The following is a 23,699-nucleotide window of genomic DNA, read 5'->3' as shown; positions in this document are numbered from 1 at the left end:
TTCAGGATTTGGAATAGCTCAACTGGTATTCCATCACCTCCACTAGCTTTGTTTGTAGTGATGTTTTCTAAGGCCCACTTGACTTCACATTCCAGGATGTCTGGTTCTAGGTCAGTGATCACACCATCGTGATTATCTGGGTCATGAAGATCTTTTTTGTACAGTTCTTCTGTGTACTCTTGCCATCTCTTCTTAATATCTTCTGCTTCTGTTAGATCCATACAATTTCTGTCCTTTATCGAGCCCATCTTTGCATGAAATGTTCCTTTGGTATCTCTGATTTTCTTGAAGAGATCTCTAGTCTTTCCCATTCCTTAGACCCTGATTTCCTCAGCAGAGGAGAATGGAATGAAGGGACTTCCATTTTACATTTTCTTTTACTGTTAAATAATTTATAAAGCAAATATCTGGATGGACAGTTTATTATTCTCTGAAGTTTTTAGTACATTTCCTAATTGAATCAATTAAAGAAGGTACACAGATGATTGCAGGTCTGGCTGACAGAATGGAGCAAGGGGAGAGGCTTGTGGAGAGCCTGGTGGAACCAGGACCCTCAGCTCCCAAAGGTGGAGTGTCTCCAGCCTCCTCCAAGGAGCCAGGTCTGATCTCTCCTCATGCTTCAGTTCGGTCCAGTCACTCAGTCATGTCCGACTCTTTGCAACCCCATGAACTGCAGCACGCCAGGCCTCCCTGTCCATCACCCACTCCCAGAGTCCACCCAAACCCATGTCCATTGAGTCGGTGATGCCATCCAGCCATCTCATCCTCTGTCGTCCCCTTCTCCTCCTATCCTCAATTTTTCCCAGCATCAGGGTCTTTTCCAATGAGTCAGTTCTTCCCATCAGGTGGCTAAAGTATTGGAGTTTCAGCTTCAGCATCAGTCCTTCCAATGGACACCCAGGACTGATCTGCTTTAGGATGGACTGGTTGGATCTCCTTGCAGTCCAAGGGATTCTCCAGAGTCTTCTCCAACACCACAGTTCAAAAGCATCAGTTCTTTAGCACTCAGCTTTCTTTATACTCCAACTCTCACATCCATACATGACCACTGGAAAAACCATAGCCTTGACTAGATGGACCTTTGTTGGCAAAGTAATGTTTCTGCTTTTTAATATGCTGTCTAGGTTGGTCATAAGTTTCCTTCCAAAGAGTAAGCATCTTTTAATTTCATGGCTGCAATCACCATCTGCAGTGATTTTGGAGCCCCCCAAATAAAGTCAGCCACTGTTTCCCCATCTATTTCCCATGAAGTGATGGGACCAGATGCCATGATCTTCACTTTCTGAATGTTGAGCTTTAAGCCAACTTTTTCACTCTCCTCTTTCATTTTCATCAAGAGGCTCTTCAGTTCTTCTTCACTTTCTGCCATAAGGGTGGTGTCATCTGCATATCTGAGGTTATTGATATTTCTCCCAGCAATCTTGATTCCAGCTTGTGCTTCTTCCAGCCCAGCGTTTCTCATGATGTACTCTGCATATAAGTTAAATAAGCAGGGTGACAATATACAGCCTTGACATACTCCTTTTCCTATTTGGAACCAGTCTGTTGTTCCATGTCCAGTTCTAACTGTTGCTTCCTGACCTGCATGCAGGTTTCTCAAGAGGTTCGGGAAGCCTTTTTTTCAGGTCTCAAATTTCAAATGCAGTAGCACCCCCACATCAAATCCCCAATATTTCTGACCATCCCATATTTCTGGAGCCAAGATCAGCCTCTCTTGCTTTCAAACATCTTATTTTGCTTAACTTTTGGGTACCAGGAAGTCTGAATCCTTAGCCAGGACTTTGAAAGCTTGTACTGAGAAAAAAGAGAGAGAGAGAGAGATTCTGCAGCAATTATGTGGAAGGGAAAAGAGATAAAGGGGATGTTTTTATGCGAGTGTCTGGCCTCTTAACCTAGTCTAACTTTAAATAAAGTCAAATCTCTGACCTTCACTGGGGAAGGGGGAGGAGAGTCGAAAATACCTCTTGCCTATCTTCAAGGTTGAATCTATTCTGTTTGAACACTAAATTTCCTTAAGTACATTTCAGGACAATTGAATTTATCTCATAGATAACTGATTTGCATTAATAGCAACTATTGATACAGTGCTTCCTGCTGGCCATTACATTACATGCATTATCCCTTTTAATCTCCAGGGCTACCCTAGGAGATATGTATGTTTATTCTTATTTTATGAATGGAAAGGGGCAAAGAAACATGTCCAAGGGCACATGGCTGATAAGCAGGAGAGCTGGGACTCTACCTAAAAGCATAGCTTTGCATGTTGGTGGTGAACATCAGGACGTATGGAACCTTCCTTATTGAATGCAGCCTTCATGGACCACGTGTACTGAGGCCAACTCCATCTCTGGTGCTAACCATGTCTGTCTCATGTCTTCATGTCTGTCTTACCATACCACTCATGTCTGTCTACCTGAATGTCTGACCCACATCTTTAACATCAGTTCCAAGAGGATTCTTTTCTTACACAATCTGTTTCCCCTCTAGTCTTTCCTGTTTCTGTAAATGGCATCAGCATCCACTCAACAGCTCAGGCCAAAAACTTAGAAAATACCTTCATGTTCTCTCTGACCCTCAAACTCAACTCACCTCACCAGCAAATCCCTATGTCTCTACTCCCAAAAAGCACCTCGGATGGGACTGCTCCTCTGCAGGTTCCCTTTTCTTTTTGGCATCACCACAGAGCATGTGGGGTCTTAGTTCCCCAGCCAGGGATGGAACCCATGTCCGTGCAGTGGAATCACAGAATCTTAACCACTGAGAAGACTCCGTGCTTCCTCTGTAGGGGTGCAGGTTCAATCCCCAGTTGCAGAACTGAGATCCCACATGCTGTGCAGTGTGGCCAAAAAGAAAAGAAAAAGAAATGGGATCTGACAGGAAAGTATTTCAAAACACCCCTTTCTCTGGTGACAGTGATACCCCTGAAGCTGGTCTCTCTGTTTCCCTTCCTCCCCTGCTGCACGCCTCCAGAACATTCAGTGATTTAAGTGAAACTGTTCACTGTACCCCCCTTGGTTTCAAGTCTCTGGGGATTTCTCACTGAGTGAGCGAAGCAGCAAGTGGTGGCTTACCGGGCCCACACATGGCCGGCTTCACGGTGTGCAGACGGTATTGCACGGTCGTGCTCAGAAGGGCCTGTGATTGGTTTGAAGCTCTGCTGTCACTGTCTTGGAATTCTTAGTAATTTCTGAACCAGAGACTCTGCATCTTCATTTTGTCCTGGGCACCGTGAATTATTGATAAAGAAGCCACCTGCAATGCAGGAGATGCCAGTTTGATCCCTGGGTCTAGAAGATCCCATGGAGAAGGAAATGGCAACCCACTCCAGTCCATGGAAATCCCATGGACAGAGGAGCCTTGTGGGCTATAGTTCATGGGGTTACAAAAGAGTTGGATGTGACTTAGTGACTAAGCTCACCCCCTGTCCACACACACTGAGTTTCTGGTCTTTCTCTGATCTTATCTCCCCTCACTGTTCCTCTTGCTTCATCCAGCCCCTCACTCGTATCTCTGCTTCTCTTAGCATTTCCTGAAGAATGAATGCTGCATGCTCCATGCACTCTGATCCCTGCTGCCTGAGAAACAGTATCCAAGTAACACCTTCCACATTTGATGTCTTCACCAGCACATTAATCAAAAAGGTTGTCCTTTCTCTGTCCCCAGTCCATGACCTCACTGAGCACTGCACCATCTGCAGCCACCTGCCTACAAACTTCTACTTGTAATTCCACAGTCCTGAGGCCACCAAGTGCAGGACTAAGAGATGGAATTCCATGATCCATATGGGTGCCACTGAAAGTCATCAAACCACTGGGGGGACATTCTGTAATACTCGCTTTGTGGAGTGTGTGTTGTGATTCCTCCCACAAAGTTTGCAGATGATGGAAATACTGACATCTTCCCAAGAATTTGAGCTTGCTATTGGATAACTACCCAGAGCACAGCTCAGGTCTAGAATATAGAGTACAAGGGATGATGCTTTGAAATAATTAGTGAGCACCCACTCCATCCAAACGCTATAATGTACAGGAAGCACATATTAATGGGATGGGGAAGAGCTGTAATCAAAGTAAGAATAACATGAGGCAGGAGTGCCCGGGAGGAGACATGTGAATGAGGATAAGTAATGTCTAGTTTGTGCCAAGCAGAAGGGCAGACATCCCCAGCAGAGGGAAGGCCCTTGACAAAATCCAGAGGCTCAGACTGCCTAAGGATCTCCACAAGCACATTCACAACAAGCCCCTGAGTTTGGTATACCAACGGGAATGACCTCCACGTACAGGTGAGGAAACCAAGTCTCAGAGAAGTCAAATAACGTGCCAGGTCATGAAATGAGATGGACTTGTGCATGCTTTTTGATTCCTTCTGAGTCTCTGTCCTGACTTCCAGAGTTTATACTGCAATGAACAGAGCCCAAGTGGATGCTACAGCAGAGAGAGACAATGGCCAGAATGACAGAAAGGATTCATCTAAATTATCTGCATCCTTAACAGGCATTTAATGAGGAGGGAGCTATCTGAGAGAGGAGTTGAACACCCTGGTTTGAGCCCTGGCTCTGTCACTAGCTTGCAAAGTATTCCTAGATAAATTATATGCCCTCTGAGCTAGTTTTTCTCGTATGATAAATGAGCCTACCATCATTAGAGGATTGACACAGTACATAGATGAGACACTCTGTGTGATGGTAATCTGTGTGCTCTGGAGAGCTGTATACATGTTAGATTTATTGCTTAATTATATTATTATTATATCTTCTATAGCATGCTATATATTTTATAATAATGTACGAGCATATTCCCTTGTATATTATTATTTTATCATTACTAAAAATATTTTCCCAAGTAAGACATAGTTTAATGGCAGATTGCATGGGACAAAATACCTCAACTGCAAGAGCTTTTCAGACTTCAGGTTGCAGACCTTTAATAGGTCGTATAAACAAGTGGAAAAAAAAGTGAAAGTGCTAGTTGCTCAATCACTGTGTCTGAGCCTTTGGGAGTTAGTTTCTTTTTTTTTTTTCAACATTAAGGCAATACAGTTCCTGACCAAGTACACACAATTAGCTGTGATGCAAAAGTTATTGCTGCCAGGAGGTCATGATCAAAAAAGTCTAAAGAACCCAACAATCAAAAGAAAAACCTAGAAATATGAGGGATCAGTGGTTGGTTGTTTGATGATAAAGGGCCTTGGAGATGACGGAGTCCTACGGGCCTCACTCCTACCTTCAGGAGTTTGGATATCTAACGTTTATTCATTAGTGTCCGCTATGCACCATCCCTGACTTCAAGGCACTGCTTACATTTTCATGGGAGAGAGAGATAATACAAGTATGTTGAAAAACAAAGGTTTTTTTAGGTTGAAATAAATTCAGTGAAGGAACTAAGCAAAGGAAGCTACAGAGAAGCATTGGAGGGTGTCCCCATGAAGGGTGTCTGAACAGGTGACCCTGAGGTTGAATCCTAAAGGATGGATGTCTTGGAGCTTGTCTTGGTCTTCCCTCCATGATCACAAGGCAGCAGCCACGATGTTAGGTACCACACTCTCGTTCAAGCCAGAAAGACAGGGTAAGGGGAACCAGTGATGCCATATATGTACTTATCTTTCGTTAGGAAAAGGTATTATCAGAAGGAAAATTTTCAGTTAATTGCTAGAGATCAATGGATGCTGAGGAAAGCACATGTCTCTCTAAAGATGATCATGTGGCTTCCAAACTGAATTGGGCTTTGATTATGAAGGAAGAAAGGGACCACGTGTATTGAGTAAATGGTAAACTGTGATTGCCACTGGTATCATTCTCTACACATTTCTGTGCATTCGTCCATGCGAGTCCTTCTACTCAGCACATGCTTTTTCATCTCATGAAAGAGAAATAAGCATATGGCTTCATTTTTCTCCCAATGCCAGTGATAGACAACCTCCAGACAGCCTGATTCATGAAAAAAAGCAAGGTATATGCTTACATAAGCCACAGTGTCCAGCTTTCTCATACTTGCAGATGAATGGAATCTCAGCTAACAGGTCATATGGGAAACAAGCAGCTTTTATCCAAGGCACCTCTCTGCTGACTCCCTTACATGAAGCACTTTCACTGTTCACCCTAAGAACCCTAAACTCTACCCTAAAAAGGGGGAGAAAGGTCAGCTTCTCTCAGGGATTCATCTCTACTCTGACACTCAGTGACCAAAGCCTTCAAGTGAGGTCAGAATAACCTTACCTTGACCAGAGTTTCAAGGTCTCTATTACTGATGCTGTGTATCTGCTATCCTGACCCCTTACTTGGCTGAGGACATTGTGCTGACCTCTAGTCTTAATCCCCGTGCTCTGAGATTGAATTGCTCCACAGTTTTTATCTCAACCCTGTGTAAGTCCACAGTGCCCTGCAGACTCAGCTGACCCCCTGTCTCCTTCCTCACTTTGCTTTTCCATTCTACCTTGACCAACGCATCCTCAGTGTCTAGCTCTGTCTCAGGAAGAGTCCTGGAGTGATGTGACCATGTCTGTTCATGTTTATTTCCACCCCACAAGAGGGTAGACGTAGGCTTTCTAATAAGCACCACATTACTCAATCCATAATTTATTATACATTATTATCCTCAGCTTTTTGCCAGTATGATTATTCCACAAATTGCAGGTTCCAACTTTAAATTAATGCTGATTGTGAGTTTTTCCAGGTGCATTCGCTTACCTTTATCTATATTAAATCTCATCTCATTTGCTTCCAAAAACTTGCTTTCTTCTCTCTTCTCTTAGCCTCTGCAGTACTCATTGTGTTTTGGAATTTGATAGCATCTGAAATGTAATCAAGTTATCTTTCCTTCTAAATCATAAATGAGCTTAGCCTAAATGCTTCTAACTTGTATAGGAGAAGAATTAGCATTTATTGTCCGTTGTCTAGGAGTCAATTCATCATGTGATGGATTGTTGCTGTATACACTCAATCTTCTGACTAGGTTGACCAGCTGACAACACCCAGCTCTTGGTGGGGAGTTCCAATCACACGGTCACTTGATGCCCCATGATCAGACACTCAGTTTTTATTAAGATCCAGTAGCATGGCAGGAGCTTCTTTTTGAATAGTGCGTAATTCTCTGTGATGTAAGTGTGTTTTTGATCCAGAAACCTAAAGGTCTGCTCTGTGGCTCTCCTACTGAAGTTGCCAAGCCCTCCACACAGCATTCATGTCTACTTCAATAGATCTGGCACCTAAAATCTGCCTGGTCATTTAGCTCCATGTCAGAGCCGCCTTTACAGCAGGCTGATCCTCTTGCAGAGGTTGCTTTTGGCCTCTGGCTTTTGGCCCCAGTCAAAACTGGCAGCCTTCCTAGTCATCAATAAACTGTTGGAACAATGTTCTCAAATGTGGTACACACTGCTTCCAAAACCAAAGAGGCCCATCAAACACAGTGCCCAACTTTTATCTGCAGGGAACTCAAGGTACACTAGGGCTTCCCAGGTAGCACTAGTGGTAAAGAACTCAGCTGCCAGTGCAGGAGACCTGAGAGACACGGGTTCAATCCCTGGGTCAGGAAGATCCCTGGAGGAGGGCATGGCAACCCACTCCAGTATTCTTTGCTGGAGAATCCCATGGACAGAGGAGCCTGGTGGGCTAAGTCCATGGGGTCACAAAGAGTCAGACACGACTGAAGTGACAGCACACATGCACTCATGGTTCAATAATGTGGCTTATACCTTGTGATGTGCCCCAGAAGGTTAGACACCTGTCTTCACCCAATTTCACCAAGGAGGCAGTCCAAAATCTTCATGGAGTTTATCTCCCACCACTGGTCTGGGAGAGGTGTGTGTTTTAGTGAACACACAACAGTCTCTGACATACATATGCATACATATATGTGCCTGCATATACAATAAAGATCTGTCAAATAGTGCATCTCAAGCTTTCCAAAGGGAAATATAAGTAGAAGGGGATGAGCAATGATTCCTTCTCTTCCATCCAAACACATTTTACTTCAATTTACCCAATTGCAATAACACCCAATGCAACCCACTCCAGTATTCTTGCCTGGGAAATCCCATGGACAGAGAAGCCTGGCAGGCTACAGGGCCACTGAAGAGTCAGACACAACTGTGAGACTAAATAGCAATGAGATGAGAACTCCTTCCCCGAAACGCAGAAATTATGCAGGAGTGCACAGACATCCTGGAATGCGAAGTCAAGTGGGCCTTAGGAAGCATCAGAATTCCAGTTGAGCTATTTCAAATCCTAAAAGATGATGCCGTGAAAGTGCTGCACTCAATATGTCAGCAAATTTGGAAAACTCAGCAGTGGTTACAGGACTGGAAAAGGTCAGTTTTCATTCCAATCCCGCAGAAAGGCAATGCCAAGGAATACTCAAACTACCACACAGTTGCATTCATCTCATATGCTAGCAAAGTAATGCTTAAAATTCTTCAATCCAGGCTTCAACAGTACATGAACCATGAACTTCCAGATGTTCAAGCTGGATTTTCAAGCTGGAAAAGGCATAGAAACCAGAGATCAAATTGCCGCCATCCGTTCGATCATCTAAACAGCAAAAGAGTTAACAGAAAAACATCTACTTCTGCTTCATTGACTATGCCAAAGTCTTTGAATGTGTGGATCACAACAAACTGGAAAATTCTTAAAGAGATGGGAAAACCAGACCACTTGACCTGCCTCCTGAGAAATCTGTATGCAGGTCAAGAAGCAACAGTTAACACTGGACATGGAACAACAGACTGATTCCAAATCAGGAAAGGAGTACATCAAGGCTGTATATTGTCACCCTGCTTATTTAACTTATATGCAGAGTACATCATGAGAAATGCTGGACTGGATGAAGCACAAGTTGGAATCAAGATTGCCGGGAGAATTATCAATAACCTGAGTATGCAGATGACACCATACTTATGGCAGAAAGTGAAGAAGAACTAAAGAGCCTCTTGATGAAAGTGATTTAAGTGATTTAAGTTGGCTTAAAACTCAGCATTCAGAAAACTAAGGTTATGGCATCTGGTCCCATCACTTCATGGCAAATGGATGGGGAAACAGTGGAAACAGTGACAGACTTTATTTTGGGGGGCTCCAAAATCACTGCAGATGGTGACTGCAGCCATGAAATTAAAAGACACTTACTCCTTGGAAGGAAAGTTATGACCAACCTAGACAGCATATTAAAAAGCAGAGACATTACTTTGCCAACAAAGGTCTATCTAATCGAAGCTATGGTTTTTCCAGTAGTCATGTATGGATGTGAGAGTTGGAGTATAAAGAAAGCTTAGTGCTGAAGAATTGATGCTTTTGAACTGTGGTGTTGGAGAAGACTCTTGAGAGTCCCTTGGACAGCAAGGAGATCCAACCAGTCCATCCTAAAGGAAATCAGTCCTGAATATTCATTGGAAGGACTGACGCTGAAGCTGAAACTCCAATCCTTTGACCACCTGATGTGAAGAACTGACTCACTGGAAAAGACCCTGATGCTGGGAGGGATTGGGGGCAGGAGTAGAAGGGAACAACAGAGGATGAGCTGGTTGGATGGCATCACTGACTCAATGGACTTGAGTTTGAGTAAACTCCGGGAGTTGGTGATGGACAGGGCAGCCTGGCATGCTGCAGTCCATGGGGTCAGACACAAGTGAGCAACTGAACTTAGCTTCACAGATCAAGTAAGCAGACTTGAGCAAACTAATACAGTTAGTGGAGTTACCCAGCCCCTGATCATTTGCATATTCTGTTTAGGCATAACAGTGAAAACAATTCATGTGATGCGAGCAGTTGACTCATTGGAAAAGTCCCTGATGCTGGGAAAGACAGAGGACAGAAGGAGAAGAGGGGGTCAGAGGATGAAATGGCATCACTGATGCACAGACATGAACTTGGGCAAACTTTGGGAGATGGTGAGGGACAGGGAGGCCTGGCATGCTGCTGTCCAATGGGGTCACAAAGAGTTGTACATGACTGCGTGGCTGAACAACAGCAGCAAAAACAATTCAAGGCAACAGAAGATACGAGAAGTTGAGGGGGACAAATGATAGATTGGGTGGTAGAGAATGAGATGATTAGATGGCAAACATTTTCATTATATTTATTATGGTGATCTGTGACCAGTGATCTTTGATATTACTATTGCAAAAGTATTATGACTTGCTGAAAGCTTAGATGAAGGTTAGCAGTTTTTAGCAATAAAGCATATTAAAATTTAAGGTATGTACATATAATGCTATTGCATACTTTGTAGGGTACAGTAGAGTGTAAATAAAACTTTTTTCATTTTATTTTTTTTTATTTAAGTGTAGTTGATTTACTATGGTGTATTAGTTTTAGGTGCACAGCAGAGTGATTCAGTTGTACCCATACATATAGAGATGTGTATTCTTGTTCAGATTCTTTTCCATTACAGGTTATTATAAGATATTAGTTGTATTTCCCTGTGCTATACAGTAGGTCCTTGTTGTTTATCTTTTTTTTTTATGTATAGTAACGGGCATGTGTTAATCCTAAATTCCTGATTTATACCTCTCGTCCCTTTCCATTTTGATAACCAGAAGCTCCTCTTCTATGTCTGTGAGTCTATTTTGTAAATAAGTTCATGTGTATCATTTTCACATTCCTCATATAAGGGAAATACTATGAGTGTCTTTCTCTGACTTCACGTAGTGTGATCATCTCGATGGACATCAGTTTTATATGTACTAGGAAATCAAGTACGTATAACTTGCTTTATTGCAATATTTGCTTTATGGAAGTGGCCTGAAACCAAACCCACAATATTTCCAAGGTATGCCTGTGTTCAACTGTAGTATAATTCAAACAACTTTGGGGGGAAAAAGAATTAATTTCCCATCACTCCAAAATCTTCTTTAATCTTAATAGATGTTGCATTTATTTTACTTTGCTGTAATCAGCATATACATTCTATTTTCCCTTCTGCCTTTTTTATTCACCATCATTCAATGCCCACAATTGTCTGCCTACTGTAGAGAATTTTTATTTTAATGGCTAGATATTTATTATTCATTATTAATTATTCATTATTTTGTTCTTCAATCATCCTTTCTGAAATCTATTGTAAGTTCATAGCTTGTGAACAACTTTGTACAATGGCTTCTGTATTAGCCTCCCAGGGCTGCCATGATAAAGTGCCACAGACTGAGTGGCTTAAACAACAGTAATTTATATTCTCACAGTTTTTGAAGTCCAAATTCAAGGTGGTTGGCAGGCCTGGCATCTTCTGGGCCCTCTCTCTTTGGTTTTCAGAGGGCCGTTTTCTCCCCGCTTCTTCACATGACCTTCCCTTTGGGCCCATCTGTGTCCTGATCTCCTCTTATAAGGACAACAGTCTTGTTGGACAGGCCCCCCTGCTGACTGCACCTTACCTGCATTACTGCAAGACTAGTAGCAAATACCAGAGAAGGCAATGGCACCCCACTCTAGTACTCTTGCCTGGAAAATCCCATGGACAGAGGAGCCTGGTAGGCTGCAGTCCATGGGGTCGCAAAGAGTCGAACACGACTTAGCGACTTCACTTTCACTTTTCACTTTCCTGCATTGGAGAAGGAAATGGCAACCCACTCCAGTGTTCTTGCCTGGAGAATCCCAGGGATGGGGCAGCCTGCTGGGCTGCCGTCTATGGGGTCGCAGAGAGTCGGACACGATTGAAGCGACTTAGCAGCAGCAGCAGCAGCAGCAGCAGCAGCAGCAGCAGCAGCAAATACACATGCTGAGGTCTTGGGGATAGGACTTCAGCATACGGATTTGGGGGGAATCACGGTTCTGCCCACAGATGTTTCTTTTTCATTCGGGGTCCTTCTCTGACTTTTCAAAGCTGGAGCAGACCTCACCTGTCTCCTCATTGTCAACCTCTTGCCCTCTGCCCTTTGGTGACTCTGGGATGTGACCTGGGAGTACAGTGAGGTTCATACCCAGATGGTAACCCTTGCAGAGTGAGTACTAGAAGATGGAGAGGTGCTGGAAAATAAATCCTTCTCTTCTCCCACCCCAATAAGTCATTCCAATCCATGGTGTCTGGGGACATCTCACACCCAACAGAGAATTCACCAGCATTTTTGTGTGTGAAAATGCAGCTTTCTCAGTCTTAATGCACTTTGTACTTTTCTTCCCTTTTTTCTTAGGTCATTTCCCTCTCTATTGCTATAGTAATACTGATGCTCTGACATCTGGGATCTTGCTGACACAGTAGAGACTGCCCCTTCGGGGTCAGCCACCTGCCAGAGATAGCAAAGGATTCACCTGTGAGTTTACCTTTTACATGCAAACAACAAATCCAGAGCCTCCCCCCGCCCCCAACTTCACCCATCTCTTTGGGGCTCTCACACTCAGGCTTACCACCTACCTGTCCTCTGAAAAACAAATAAACAAAAAAGGAGCATAATTGCTTTACAGTATTGTGATAGTTTCTGCTGTAAGTATACATATATCCCTTCCCCCTTGAGCTTCCCTCCCACACACCCGCCCCCATCCCACCCCTCTAAGTCATCACAGAGCTGGGCTCCCTGTGCTGTACAGCAGCTGCCCAGTGTTCACTGCAGTGCTATTTACAACAGCCAGGACATGGAAGCAACCTAAATGTCCGCCGTGAGGTGAATACAGAAGATACGTATGCATATATGCAAAGGAATATTACTCAGTCATAAAAAATAAAACGGGATCAGTAGTGATGTGGATGAACCTAGAGTCTGCCACACCCGCCTGTTCTGATCGCTCCAGGACCACGCACCAGACCACCAGAGAGAGTCCCTATGTCACCACCCACAGGAATTATTCACATCAGCCAACCCTAAGCCTGCTCACCCTCACCCACCCTGTTCTTCCCCTCAGGACCCACAATGCCGCCTCCATCCCTGACTTATACCACTGCCTCTGCATCCTGATCCACCTTGGTGCTTTCCCGTGGGAACCGTGTGTGTCCTTCCTTCTGGGAACTGGAAATAACAAACTGTGGCCATCATTTCCAAATCTGTTGGCCTCATCATACCCTGAGTAAGAAAAGAAACTTTCATCCTAAAGCTCCCACCTTAAAATTATTTCTCTTATTAAAAAAAAAAAAAAAAAACTAAAAAAACAAAAACTCCCACCTCTTGCTACCCAGGCTTTTTATCCCCTTATAAACACTGTCACTTAGGCTGTGCCTCAGGTTGATTTTCCAGGAGACTGAGCTAAGGCAGTACCCAAAGGAAAGGAGACATGGTTTCCTTGCTGACCTGCTAAGTGCTGGGCAAAGTACTCAGAACTTCATCCATGTGATTCCATTTGAAATAATTTAAAAGTCAAAGAAAATAGTTTTATAGATCCAGTTGAGTTGCCTTTCTCCAGAAAAAAGAGGCAGAGTGTACTCGTGTGTCTTTCCATCCCTGACAGCATCTGTTTGGTACTGTTTATTCAATAGGTGTTCTATGGTAAATTAGAAGTTGCTTTTACTTAATGTTACCTTAATTGCTAATAAGGCTATGCATTTAAAGTAAGAGTTATTTTGTTTGCTTGTTTTACTGCCAAGGTAAATATATCAGGCATTGGCAGGTGGGTTCCCTGCTTCACTATCCTTGCCTGGAGAATCTCATGGACGGAGGAGTCTGGCAGGCCACAAGCCGTAGCGTGGCAAAGAGCTGGACACAACTGAAGCGACTTAGCACAAGAGCACACAATATATCTGGCTTAGACTTCTTGGGACATAGCAGACTTTCAGGAACTTACCTGTCTGTTATATTGGGCTCTAATACTGGCCTCTCAGAAATGGTAGAGGCCCAAATTCCTGACATTGTGGTGCAGAATCTCAGCCTTGGGCTTTCTTGATAGCTTGATAGTAAAGACTCCGCCTCCCAGTGCAGGAGACATGGGTTCAATCCCCGACCCGGGAAGACCCCACGTGCTGCGGTGTAGCTCAACCCGAGAGCCACCGCTATTGAGGCCACATGGCACAGCTGCTGAAACCCAGGAGCCCTAGAGCCCATGCTCTGCAACAAGACAAGGCACCACAATGAGAAACCCACGCACCACTGCTGCAGAGCAGCGCTGGCTCGCCGCAGCTAGAGAAAGCCTGCAAGCAATGGAGACCCAGCACAGCCTAAAGAAATAAGAATCTCAGTCCCAAGGGCCCCTGATCCAGGGACCACACCCCCGCTACCAGGCTCCCTGGTGACATGAAGCTTTTATGATCTTACCATCTGCTTCTCCTGAGTGCCATTCTTGGGCTAGGGTCTCCTTTAACTACCACTGGCCTCGTGTCAACCTGAAATGTGAGCCCCTCAACCTGGGGGCCTTTGACCCACCCACCCTCCCCATAAATAATGCTTGCTGATAAACATCTTTGAGATTCCTCCAAGAAACAGGTTCTCAGGACAAGGTGTTATCATTTAGCTGATAGAAAGCAAATATCTAGCTAATCACCATAATTATATTGTCAAAACTGCTTAAAATATCCACCCTGCTGGTGTAGCAGTGATGTCAGGATCTTTTGTGACTAGTAAATTGGAACATTAACATGAAATTAAAAAAAGAAAAGTTATATTACCAAGTAATTAATTGCAATGATTTGATAGTTCAAGGATAAACTACTAAGCAGTTTCAGGAACATGTAATTATTTTTTCACTCACTATTTTTATGATGCATCACTGTGCCTTTTAAAATGGAAGAGCAACACATAACAGGTCATTAACAGACCACTGTCTAGGTGGGAACTTGTTGTTCAGTCACTAAGTTGTTTGATTCTGCAGCACGCCAGGCTTCCCTGTCCTTCACCAACTCCCGGACCTTGCTCAAACTCATGTCCATTGAGTCAGTGATGCCATCCAACTATCTCATCCTCTGTCGTCCCCTTCTCCTGCCCTCAGTCTTTCCCAGCACCAGGGTCTTTTCCAATGAGTTGGCTCTTTGCATCAGGTGGCCAAAGTATTCAATCAATCGTGAAGACAAATCTGGTGGCAGAGGCATCCATGCGATCTCAGGCTGCCTGAGAGAGTTCCTTTCTGTTGTCAGGTGGTGACAATGTCATCAACCTCGTGGAAATCACAGATATCTTACGAGTACAACACTGACTGAGAGTGTCGACTGGAAGAGGTTGTCCGAGATTAACGTGGGGCTCCTTATGCTTCTGAACCTCCCCGCCCAGCCAGTGCCCTGGGTCCCAGGCTGTGGGAGTCAGGATGCAGGACAGCATAGTGTTGAACAAGCCCACTGTCCAGACGACTGTCAATCAAGACCTGCGAGCTGCCCCTTTCCACTTAGATTTATGGCACTTTGGTTCCTCTTTTCACAGACATCCTGATTCTATTCCACTTAGAGCAGTATTCCTGCTTTCACATTTCCCCATCTTAGTGTCACACAGTATGGCTTTTTTGTGGACTCAGCTTTTGGTTGTTGTTGCTTAGTCACTCAGTCATATCTGACTCTGCGACCCTGTGAACTGTAACCCTCCAAGCTCCTCTGTCCATGGGATCCCCCAGGCAAGAATACTGGAGTGGGTTGCCATGTGCTTCTCCAGGGGATTTTCCCGACCCAGGGATTGAACCTAAGTCTCCTGCATTGGTGGGCAGATTCTTTACCACTGAGCCACCAGCGAAGTCTGTGGACTGAACCAGCAAATGAATATAGTGAAGTTTTAACCCCAAGACCTAGCATGTGATCATACTTGGAGATAAAGTCTTCAAAGAGGTTTTTAAGGTTAGATCACTGAAGTGGCCCTGTTTATGACCAGTGTCATTAGATGAGGAGATCAGGACTCAGACACAAGCAGAGGAAAGACTGTGAGAAAACCATTAAGAAGTCAGCCTAGGAGAAAGGTTGCCAACTTGCCAACACGTTAATCTTACACTTGTAGCCTCCAGAACTGTGAGACACTAGATTTCTATTGTTTAAATCGCTCAGTTTGTGATGTTTTGTTGTGGCATCGGCTCCAACTCCGCAGAGCCTGCTTAGTCATCCAGCATAAGTAGTTTGCCTATTATCTACTTCATTGCAAGTCCCTTGCTATTAGATTTCTATTAATGACTTCATTTGGAAAACCACTGCTTCCTGCCAAGGGCTGTACCAGGAATCAGATGTGACCAGTTTTATAAAGAAATATTATTTGTGGGATATGAAAGTGGGGGTCTTGCACTTCTCTGGCCTTCTCAGATCCTACCTGTATTTCAACACTTCTTTCTTGTACTCAATTCCTACTGAGGTGCATCTTCCCTGTTAGACCCCAGGCAACTTTGGTGCAGATGTTCTGCCTCACCATCCTGGTGTGTGCTGTGTCACACACACACACACACACACACACACACACACACACACACACCCTACAGAGTCCCTGGTGCAAACACTACCAGATTGGATGAAAATCCATCCAACAAATTCCTGAGAATAATTCCATTTCTCTATGATCATCTTCCTCCTCGAGAGGGGAAAGAACAAAGGCCAGGATGTACAGATCCACTTGCAATCTGGACTTGTGATAAGGAAGCAAATTTCTAATTAAAACTTAATCAGTTGGTATCAATTTGTCTATCACTATGGTTTGTCTAGTTCCCATCAGTTCCCCTGAGAATAGATGAACTCTGCATAAAGTTTATTTCCCAGTGATGCTTCTAATACGTTGACAAAAGTTTAAGACACCTCAAGTGTTAACCTAAGACTGGACTTTGGTGTGTAGTGGCCTCTGCTGGGGGCTTCAAGGAGCCCTGGTGTATACGTGTGTCATGCTCAAAACCCTCAGCGCTTCTCTGTGGCCTCAACAATGGTTTTCAAAACTACATCTAGAAAAACAAAACCATGCTTGCCTCTATTTTATTTTAGTAACAATAACCAGTTCATCTTGCCATCTTCAACAATGTTAGGAGGACATGTCATTTTGATGTGTGTGACTGTAAAGAAGCTGAAAAAAAAAAAGCAGTTCTATCTAATAAAGTCTCACAGCTGACTTGACCTGCTTCCTGTTTTCTGTCTCCCAGCTTTATCAGTCCCACTTCCTCATGGACTCTAAACCCTGGACATGTCTAGACACTCAAGCCATCACCTGCTGTTCCTCCTTCCTCCTCTCTCTCCTTGCTCAATCCTGGCTCTCCTCCAAACCTCATCACCTGAACGATGCCTCCCTGCTTTCCCTCCCACCATCTGCATTGCCCTCCTGTGATAAAATCCGGGTCGGTTTTTGTTTCTGAGTCTTTCTCATCTTAGTGGCAGAGATGGTAGTGTCTCATAATCTGCCCCCCGCCACCAGCCCCGGCACTGAACCAAGCACAGGCTCGGTGCTCACGGGGCACTTGATGCTTGAAGAAATGGGAGCCAGGGTGAATGTGAGCCCGCTGGAGTTGGAGCCCCACCTCACCTTCCTTGAACCATGCATCTGTGCATCTCTGCCTGCCTCGTGGGCCCGCTGAGGTCCCCGGCCGACATTTCATCTTCCAGTGGTGATGGGCCCATCAGGGAGTCCCTTTACTAGGGCATCTACCACCTCATTCTCTTACATCAAGTCAAATTACTTCCCTGGACTTGCTCCCCTCGCTGAGCCTTTGTGCTCGGTATTTGTTCATCAAGTGTATCGGTAGTGTCGAGGATTTAATCAAGATGTATGGACTAGAAAAGAATTTACAGTATTGGCACATGTGTATGTTGGGGCCAGAGCTGGAGCCATCTATCTTGCCTGAAAACTTGTCAACAAGGTGAAATGGCCAGATGTCTTATTTTTGCAATTTTGTAATTCTCTTTGAACAACCACCCCCACCCCCTGCAAATGCTCCGTCCAGAAAATATGCTTCTCTTGGAATAGCTGTGACCTCCAGCCACAACTGTCTATACAACAGAACGCACAATGTACCCTCTGTCACTCTCCCTGCTCAGGTCTGATTTGGACCCAAACAATGAGACTCAGGGAAAATACAAAGAGGGAGATGAAAGCAGAGCTCCTGATGAAATCAAGAATGACACCATCGTGACACAGAAGCACAGTTCATCATATGAAAATGAGATAAATCATAGCCGTGTACTGTGGGTGCTCTGGAGAAGGCAATGGCACCCCGCTCCAGTACTTTCGCCTAGAAAATCCCATGGACGGAGGAGCCTGGTAGGCTGCAGTCCATGGGGTCGCTAGAGTCGGACACAACTGAGTGACTTCACTTTCACTTTTCACTTTCCTGCATTGGAGAAGGAAATGGCAACCCACTCTAGTGTTCTTGCCTGGAGAATCCCAGGGATGGGGCAGCCTGGTGGGCTGCCGTCTATGGGGTCGCACAGAGTCGGACACGACTGAAGCGACTTAGCAGCAGCAGCAGTGGGTACTCAGCAGGGTTACCATGTTCCTGGGGCTGGAGATTTCACTTCTGTGGGGGAGGGGGCATGTTGGTCCTTTCAATATGCTTTCTTTTAAAGGCTTCCTTTCTCCTTAAAGATTCAGAAGGGTACAGTATAACACAGTGGGTAGATATGGTTTGGATTCAGAGACGACCTTGAGCAAGTAGCTTAAACACCCTGAAGTCTAGATTTCTCATCTACTAATTTGACTAATAACAACATTTCTCTTTCAGAACTGCCACGGGAATCGAAAAGAATAATTCAGGGAAAACACTAAGCAAAGTACCTGGCAGGTAGAAAACATAATATTATTATAAGTATGAAATAAGAAATATACAATGAAATAATTTTTATAGTAGGAGGAAGATCAACAATGTCATAGTATGATTTTTAGTAATAATCAAACTATTGCCAGTAAGTTTAAAATTTAAAAAAAAAAAGCAAAACAATGACTTCCTGGATGAAAAAGTAGATAATGTAGGATTCTGCAGACAAACAGACCTGGTTTTGAATCCCAGATTCTCCACATTTCAGTTTTGCCAACTTCTGCCCATCTTTATACTTAATCCTTAAAATGGCTTTAACAGAATCCTTCTCATAGGGTTCATGTGAGAATTAAAGTAATAACGTACAGAAAGCCATAAGCTTAGATCCCGACATCTGTTCAGTAAAGAAAAAGCTGTCATTAGTGTTAATATCAGTTCTCTCTGGTTTCTGTCCTAGAAGGAGGACCCTGAGTTGAAGTCCTGGTATTTTTATTAATAGCTGTTAGATATTTACTTAATCTTTTAAAAGCTTCAATTTCCTCATCTGAGGAAAAGTCAGCATTTGGTCACGCAACGCTATGGGCACCCATGGTTTCGTCCTTCTGGGGCACTTCTGAAGAGTGTCCAGAATGTTTCTCAGGGCTTTTCACCCAAAACCAACCAGGAGAAGTAGATGACCCCTGTTGAGAGTTGCCGTTGTGTGTGTGCTGTGCATGCTCAGCTGCTAAGCTGTGTCCGATTCTTTGTGACCTCAAGGACTGTATAACCTGCCAGGCTCCTCTGTTCCTGGGATTTCCCAGGCAAGAATACTGGAGTGGGTGGCCATTTCCTTCTCCATGGGATCTTCCTGACCCAGGGATCAAACTCGCGTCTCCTGCCTCTCCCGCGCTGCCAGGCCGGTTCTTCACCACTGAGCATCTGGAAAGTCCATCTGTGGGTGCTGACTCTCCTGCACTGCCCGGTCATATGGAGAGAGGGTCCTCGCTGAGTAGAATCAAGCCAGCATCAGGGCATCAGAGTGGCCAGGAAAGATGCATGGCCTGAGCCCAAGAAGAGAAGCACCAGCACGGGGGCATTTAATCCTGCACAGCAGCATCTGCCCGTGTGGGCTGGGGTGGGAGATGAGGTGGAGAGGATGAGAAGCAGGATGCAAAGGAGTCTGATACACTCCATACAGCAAGTAGTCCTGACTTGTCTCAAAGACTTAGAACCGAAACGTTCCCTTCCCGTTCTGAAAACTTGGCTCGTCTTACCCTGAGTTGACACAGCAACAAAAAACAGGTGTTGGGTGAAAATGGCTTTCAATCAAGTATGTGATGACAGATTTCTGAAGACATCTGGATGCTTGATGAAATTTGTATTCCTTTTTCTCTCATTTGCACACACAGTTATATACAGAGAGAGAGAGAGAAGCGGATGGCGGGAGGAGGAGGAGAGAGAGAGAAGGAGGGAGAAAGTAATTCCTAGCAATATCTAGTCAGAGACCCTATGGGCTGAATGTTTACATCCCCCCAAGTCCATATGTTGAATCCCTTATCCCGAGGCAATGGTATTTGGAGGTGGGGTCTCTGGGAGGTAACAGGGTTTACATGAAGTCAAGGGGATGGAGCCCCCACGCTAGTACCCTGATCTCAGACCTCCAGTCTCCAGAACTGGGACAAACAAAAATTGGTTGCTTAAGCTGCCCTGTCTATGGTATTCTGTTGGAACAGCCTGAGCAGAGTAACAGAGGGGCAACCCAGCCTCCACCTGCCTCAGCCTACTTCTCAGAGTTGAGCTCTCACTCTGAGGCCAGTCCCTGGGTGGAGGCTTCATCTTGCAGAGATGATGGTGTAAGGGTAGGGAGGTAGAGACGAGAGACATCTGTATATTGAATTTCAACTAAATCATTACCCTTAGGTCTTTGAAATCTCTCATTTTGAAGCTATGAGAAAGTCTCTGTGTTCTATTAGGTGGACAATTGAGTCCACCTTTGGAGCTAACCATGCTTTTGCTGTAGGAATACCACCTTTCAGGTGGGAAAACGAGTGCTGTCCTTTAAACTCACCCCTCACTTCCTTGTCTCCTATGACTGTGCATGCATACAGCACAGACCTGCTTCTCAAATTGAGGGTTTTAAGGTACTCTGGGTCCTGGCAGCTCTGTTGGTGGTGTTCAGTTGCTGTCATGTCTGACTCTTTGTGACCCCATGAACTGCAGCACGCCAGACTGCTCTGTCCCTCACTATCTGTCAAAGTTTGCTCAAACTCATGTCCATTGAGTCAGTTATGCTGTCTAAGCATCTCATCCTCTGTCACCCCCTTCTCCTCTTGCCCTCAGTCTTTCCCAGCATCAGGGTCTTTTCCAATGAGCCAGCTCTTCGCATCAGTTAGCCAAAATATTGGAGCTTCAGCTTCAGCATCAGTCCTTCCAATGAATATTCAGAGTTGATTTCCTTTAGGACTGACTGGTTTAATCTCCTTGCTGTCCAAGGGACTCTCAAGAGTTTTCTCCAGGACCACAGTTCAAAAGCATTAATTTTTCAGTGCTCAGCCTTCTTTATGGTCCAACTCTCACATTCACATATGAGTACTGGAAAAGCCATAGCTTTGAATGTGATGTCTCTACTTCTTAATACACTGCCTAGATTTGTCACCTAGTGGCTAACTCCATGAAAACCTGCTTGTATCATGGGCAGAGCTGAGTATCTGCCACTTTTGTTTCCTAGAGAAAGATTTCTTCTCTGTATATGGATTTAGGATGGAAATTTTTCATTTACTCTTAGATGTGTGTGTAGAGGGGTGTCTGGGTAGCCATTTTCTCACAGAACATCAGGAAATGACCCCCTGAAGATGCAGAAATGACACGTGGGCCTGACCACCATCTCCAGCTAAAAGAGAACCTACAATGAGCCCACATTAGATTGCTAGTGCTCCACTCATAGTCATAGTGGTTGATCATCTCCAGAATGAAAATGGCCAGCGAGGTGCCTTGCGTTGCGTGTGGACTGCTGTATTCGTGTGGGATTGTCCTGCTGGAAGACACAGCACAAGACCAACTCTTAGGAGAAGGAGGTGGGGATTCCAGGAGGGAGGGAGTGTTCTCTGGAAAGAGCAAATCTGAAAACAGACGAAAAGCGTCTGCTGACAGACCCAGATCAGGAGAGAGAGGACACTTTGTCCTGTGGAGGATCAGAGATGTACTCAACACCTCACCCCGCTGGTGCAGAAGGCAAAACTGACTTCTGCTTAGTGAGAGGAGCCTGGAGCAGTCACGAGGCATCAGCATAGGACCAGCCCCGGGAGATGCTTTTCCTTCAGAGCTGAAGGTGGTTTTACCCAGCATAAGTACCTCTGAATTATCATTTCCTTACCACTCTAGTCTGCAGGTAGGGTCCATTTAACATTACAGAACCACCTGTGTTAAGATCGAGGCACAGAAGACAAGAGGGCTCTTCTTTTTCGCTGAAATGCACTGGTCTGAGAAAGGTTGTTGGTTCCAGAGCTGCGGTGACCAGTTGAGCATCTCCAGTGAAAACTCATCCGAGTGAGAGGTTCCACCCTAGCATGGAATAGGAGAGAGCCCTGGTGGGAAGATCCCGCAGAGACCCTCACACACAGAGGAGAAGGGCAGGGGGGCAGGGGGACATCCTACCATCACTCGAGTGGGGCCACAAGAGCAGTGATGATTTGGATTTTCTTCTTTACTTTCAAAGTAATTAATAGTCCAACTCAGTGCATCACCAGACTGATCTCTCCTCAGAAATTAAAATACAGAAAGCTGAAGATCCTTCCCAGTTATCTGATGTGTGCCATTACCGTCTTTCAGAGGATCAGGGAACAGTCAATGAAACCCGTACCTTTCTAAACTTAAGTCATGTTGTTCACCCTACCCGTTTCCCTTTACCCTGTTTAATAGAGAAACTGAATCTGAGATGAGCTTTTAATTAAAAATCTCATAATAATATATACAAAATTCAGGAGATAAGGAGATTAAATATTAATTATTTTTTGTTCTCCCTATCTCTCCACGTTTCCTGTTGTTTGGCAGGCACAAAGTTTCTTAGAACAAAAGGAGACAGAAGAACTTTCAGCATCATAAAGGACAATATTGGAGAGGGTTGTTTGGGGCCTGTGAAGTTCTGACAGTCTTTTTTATATATAAATTTATTTGGCTGTGTGGGATCTTCATTGCTCCATGTAGGATCTTTAGTTGCTGCATTCAAGATCTGTCCCCAGCCAGGTATGGAACTTGAGTCCCCCATGCTGAAAGCTCAGAGTCTTACCCACAGGACCACCAGTAAAGTCCCGATCTGATGGTGTTTTAACTCATCAATCCAGATCCAGACCAAGGAGTGGGCACCACCCACCGATATACCTGGGAGTTCGGAGAGCCCACTCCACCCTCAGCCAGCTCAGTAAATGACAATCCACACCAGAAGTCCAATACCCTGGGTGGTGGGAGTAATAAGGATGTTAAAAGAACTAAGGACCGTAATAAAGGGGAAAAGAGATTCCAGTGCAAAAAAGCTCTCTTGACAAGGAAGGGCTTTGTTCTTGATTCATTTTATATTTGACAGTGACATGATTTGACTCTGGGACCTGAGACCTCTTTCTTCCATGATAGAGGCTTTAAGATTGTAGTTGCAGGAGAAACAATAAAAATAAATCTTAAATGTTTGATTTTTATAAATAATGTCTGTTGCTTTGTTTTCAAGGGCATTTAAAGGAAAAATGATTGCATTTTTCAATTCTATAGAAAATTCCAAATATTTTGAAATTCAGGGTGAAGAGAAGACTCTGAGTCCTTTAGTTTGCATTCACAGCTGAACCGTTCTTTCAAGGTCTTTCTAGAAGCTTTAGAAGTCCTAAACAGAGGCCTCCTGTTGATATTTTCTGGTGTTGTCATAAGCCAATTCATGGCTGGTGTGAAGAGACCTGAAAATCTATGATGGCAATCAGTTCAGACCACTGGTAAAAAGAACTTAGCTGGAAAGGCAAGAGTAGGTTAACTAATGTTTCCGTGGGGATTGGGGGTGGGGGTGGATAGTGGAGGCAATGAAGAGATGACACAGGTGAATGCTTGTCACTGAATTCCCAAGGACATGTATTTTTTGTTGCTGTGTGTTTGTTTAAAGCTGACCTCATTCTGAAAAGAATTTGAAGAAGTCCTTACACACAGCACCATG

The 23,699-nt window shown here is 44.4% G+C and overlaps 1 long non-coding RNA gene across 3 annotated transcripts in view; it reads left to right on the top strand.

The window, feature by feature from the left end:
* LOC132342175 (uncharacterized) overlaps positions 1 to 23,161 on the top strand; it is a 44,253-nt gene extending 21,092 nt beyond the window's left edge. For all 3 annotated transcript variants that reach the window (XR_009490437.1, XR_009490438.1, XR_009490436.1), the window contains 2 exons: positions 18,500 to 18,559; positions 22,562 to 23,161. This is a non-coding gene — a long non-coding RNA (uncharacterized lncRNA). The remainder of the gene's footprint in view (positions 1 to 18,499; positions 18,560 to 22,561) is intronic.
* Positions 23,162 to 23,699: the final 538 nt, after the last annotated feature.

This window comes from Bos taurus, chromosome 14 (genome assembly GCF_002263795.3).
Source record: "Bos taurus isolate L1 Dominette 01449 registration number 42190680 breed Hereford chromosome 14, ARS-UCD2.0, whole genome shotgun sequence".
In the NCBI taxonomy this organism is placed as follows: domain Eukaryota; kingdom Metazoa; phylum Chordata; class Mammalia; order Artiodactyla; family Bovidae; genus Bos; species Bos taurus.
The sequence above is the reverse complement of the archived record's forward strand: the minus strand, read 5'-3'. Positions and strand labels throughout refer to the sequence as shown.